This window comes from Aedes albopictus, chromosome 3 (genome assembly GCF_035046485.1).
Source record: "Aedes albopictus strain Foshan chromosome 3, AalbF5, whole genome shotgun sequence".
Classification (NCBI taxonomy): Eukaryota; Metazoa; Arthropoda; class Insecta; order Diptera; family Culicidae; genus Aedes; species Aedes albopictus.
In genome coordinates this window covers 56226254-56230838 of record NC_085138.1, presented here as the reverse complement: position 1 = coordinate 56230838, position 4585 = coordinate 56226254, and positions in this window count along the sequence as shown.

Sequence of the window (4585 nt, the reverse complement as noted above, 5' to 3'; positions counted from 1 at the left end):
TCAGCACAGCTCGCGGTGTCAAAATCTTTCATGTACACTGAAACCACTTTTTATGCACATGGCTGGGACTGCATAAATTGAAAATGTGCATAAACTGAAAAAGGCATAAAAAGAGGGAAATTTATGCATAAATTAAGTTTGGGCTTTTATTAGAGAATCTAGTTCGTGAGAATAGGTCTTGCTCCTGGGCAGTTGAGGTGGGGCTAAGGGGGTGTCCAGAAAGTTCCCAGAGAGCCCAAAAAGGGGGTTCCAAGGAGCTTCAGGAGCGTTTTAAGGGGTTTTTTCGGGGGATTTTAGGAGCCTTTCAAGAACATTCCGTCAAGATTGTTTGGTGTTTTCATGGGATTACGTGGAATTCAGCGGTATTTCAATAGTATTAAGTGGGTTTCAGGGGCGTTCCAAGGAGCTGTAGGGGCAATTCAAGGGATCTCATGAGCTTTTGAAGGACGTTGTAAGAGGTGTGAGGGGCATATTTCAGAGTCATTTCAGAGAATTTCAGGGTATTTCAGGAACGTTTCAATGGCGGTTTAGGGGCGTTTGGTCGCATTTCAGGGGTGTTCCAAGGGGGTTTTCAGGTTCGTTTCAAGAGGTTTATGGACCCTATTAAAGGCATCCAAAGGGGTTTTAGAGGCATTTCCCATATAGCCGAGGCGGTAAACGCACGGGTATTCAGCATGACCATGCTGAGGGTGACGGGTTCGATTCCCGGTCGGTCCAGGATTTTTTCGTAAAGGAAATTCTCTTGACTTCCTTGGGCATAGAGTATCTTCGTGCCTGCCACACGATATACGCATGCAAAATGGTCATTGGCAGAGGAAGCTCCCAGTTAATAACTATGGAAGTGCTCATAGAACACTAAACTGAGAAGCAGGCTTTGTCCCAATGAGGACGTTACGCCAAGAAGAGAGAGAGATAATGATTTCAAGGGCGTTTCAATGGGATTACGGAGGTTTCAGGGGCGTTTCAAGGCATTTTAGGTCAGGATCGTATCAGGGAGATTCAAGACAATCTTTAAATCAACGGGTTTTTCAGGGTATGTTAAAAGATATTGTGTTGGGGTCTCTAAAAATCCTTTGAAACTTCCTGAAATGCCTACAGATCCCCCTGAAACCCCCTCGACCCCATGTAACGCACCTAAGTCAGTCGGAAACCCGCGAAAACTCATCGTAACGCCCCTGAATCCCACCGAAAATGGTCTGAAACATTCTGAAATGCCTCCAAAATCCCCCTTGAACCCCCTCGGACCCCATGTAACGCACCTGAGAGGCTCCGAACCCCCAGAAAACTCCTCGTAACGCTTAAGTAACGCCTTGAATTCCGCCGAAAATGCTCTGAAACGTCGGGAAATGCCTTCAAAATCCCCCTGAAATCCCCTCGAACCTCCTGTAACGCACCTTAGAAGCTTCGATCCCCCCGAAAACTCCTCCGTAACGCTTTCGTAGCGCCTCTGAATCACGCCGAAAATGCTCTGAAACGTCGGGAAATGCCTCGAATATTCCCCTGAAACTCCCTCGGACCCCATGTAACGCACCTGAGAAGCTCCGAACCCCCCGAAAACTCCTCCGTAACGCCTCTGAACCTCGCCGAAAATGCTCTGAAACTTCCGAAAATGCCTCCAAAAATCTCCCTCAACCAAAACCCCTACAAACGCCTCCGCAACGCTTCTGATAAAATTCCTGATGATGGCTTCCTGAAATGACTCCGAAACCCCCTTAGGACCCACTTGGACCCCATGTAACGCACATGAGGATGAGACCTTCGGAAACACCCAAAAACGTACCTGTAACCTTCCTTTGCTCTCCCCTGTAAACCATAATAGCCGCCGTTGCGATAGTTCCCGTCATTATTTAATATTCTTATGCACAATATTGGTTCTGAGTAGCTGTCCCTCTTTTTATGCAGGGCATAAAAAAGGTGCATAAATTAAAAGTGCATAAAAATAACATGCATAAAAAGAGGTTTTAGTGTACAAAGAGGATTCAAAAATAAGAACACATTTTTACTGTTTTATTTATATAGCTACAAAAAGTTAACCGATTTCAATGGATTTTTCTCTGTTTGTAAAGTATGCAATATGTCAAAATGTTGTGTAAAAACTTCATTCAATTTTATCTAGCCGTTACAAAGTTATATTTTCTTAAGTGGCACCCGGTCAGTTTTTTTTTTCATATTCAAACTGCTACAACCTTGACAGTATTAATACAAAAGGCTCAAAATTTAACAAAGAATATATATTTATAATAGTATTATACTGTAAATTTTCATAAGAATCGGAGCAGTATTGGTACTTCTATAATCAAAAATGGGCTTTACTGTCCTTAAATTGCCGAAAATTTACTATGGAGCGCTTTGTACAAAATTTTGAAAAGGCAGGTCATTGGTTTTATTTATATATCAACCAATACTTAATGGATTTTGATGAATATTATATGGTATGAGCTATATATAATGTACCATTACTGGTTCAAAAATAAGCTGTCTTGGTATACGCAGTCTAAAGTTATGAAAAAAAAATGATGTGACCAAATTTTGACCGAACACCCTTTAGACGGTTAGGGTAGAGAGTAAAATGGAGAAAAGAGATAGCATGAGATGAGATAAAATTTTCGTAAGATACCTTCAGGAATTCTGTCTGGGATCCCTTCAGGGATTTTTGCAGGTATTGTTTTAGGAAGGATTTTTCAATCCTGGTTGGCATTTCTTCAGGGATTCCGATTCCGGGTAATTTGGCCAAAGCCCATTTTGCCGAACGCCGTTTGGCGAAAAATTGTTTGATCGTTACACAGACTCAATTATCACCTCTAAATTCATTTGATCATAATTCGACCAAGGATTTATAATTCTCCTGGGATTCCTCGAGAAAAGGAATATGAAAGAACATAGATTTCAGCCAAGATTTCTTCAGGCCCTCCAGGATTTTTTTTTTAAGAAATTCGTGCCAGAATTTGGAATGGGATTCTTCCCAAAATTGTTTCCGAGTTTTTTTTTCAGGGATGTTTATAATAATTCCTTCCAGGATTACTTTTTATGATTCTTTCATGGATCACTGCTCAGCTTCCAGCTGGGATTCCTGGTATTCTTAGCGTAATCCCTTCAGGAATTCTTTTAGAAAATACTTAAAGGGGTATTCTGGCCGGCATTCCTTCAGGAAGTCTTCCTCGTGTACTTTCAAAAATTTCTTCCGAGATATATTCAGAAAATCCTAGTGGAAATCTTTTAGGTACAAGCAGAGTATAAGTGCCGGAATTCATGCTGGAATTTTCGGGTTTTTTTTTTCAACTTATTCTTGGGATTCCTCCCTTCGATTTCTTCAACAATTCCTTCCGAAAAAATATTAAAAGTTCTTTCAAGCATTCCTGCCGAGCTTCCAGACGGGATCCCTTCTGTGATTTCTTCAAGGATCCCACCAGAGATTCCGTACGGGATTTATTCCGGGATTACTTCAGGGATTTCTTCTGTGTTTTCAGTGATTCCTCCTCAAGTAACACACTTGTCACGGATGAGTCACGGTGGCGCAGGTTTTTGTTGTGCAGCAGTCACTGTGACTTACTTCTAACAAATAAATACTAGTGTGAGTCATCCTTTTTTGCATTTCATTCATAAGTTGAAAAAATGTGTCTGAAACTTTTGAACCGATACTGTAAAATGATAGCCTAGGATGTTCTGAAAAACTTTGTTGAAGACCGCAAAGCAATCCGATGCTTGTGAAAATAGTTATAACTAACGAACCGCATGCCCGTGTAGTTGCCGGCTTAGAATAGCACTACGGACCGGTAAAAGGTTATTGCGGCCATAATAATTATAAAATGCACCATAGGAAAATAAAAATGCACCATAAATAATTAAGCAATGTACCGATAAAATGCATAGCTTTCTCCATAAATAAATAGAAATGTTCCATAAAAAATTAAAAATGTAGCGGTAAACCAAAAAATTTTCTAGTTAAAAATGAAACATTGTATCAATAAAAAAATAAATAAAACACCATAAACAAACAAGATTGCTCCATAAAAAATAATAAAAACATCCATAAATAATGAACATTTGCTCCATAGTTATACCATATTTGCTCCATAAAAAATTGAAATTGCACCATAAATATCATCAAATTGCACCATAAACAAATTGTAAATTTTACCTCAAACAATGCAAAATCTACAAAAATTAATCAAATTCTGCACCATTAGTAGTATTGCAATTACTAGTTTCAATGTAAATATATAAATATATGTTAATATGTGGAAGTTAAAAGGCAATATTCTGCTCCTTCTGCCATGATAATCTAAAAAGAATCTAATAGAAATAACGTCAGTTGTTATCAGGATACTTAGTTTATTTTATATTTATTTTAAAACATGGATTTATTATTAATCGATGCAGATGTAAAGTAAGAGAACAAGAGTTGACCCTTTTTGATATTTTTTCCGATCAAATTGGAATCATCAATAAATGTATGTAAACTACAAGAATATGGTTAACCCTTTTTCAAAATGCGGGTTCTTTTAATCCATGTGGCGTAGCCTGTGGATGCGTCGTAACTGTGTCGATTCGGTTCCAGGAAATCCACAGATCCAAGAATTTGCCC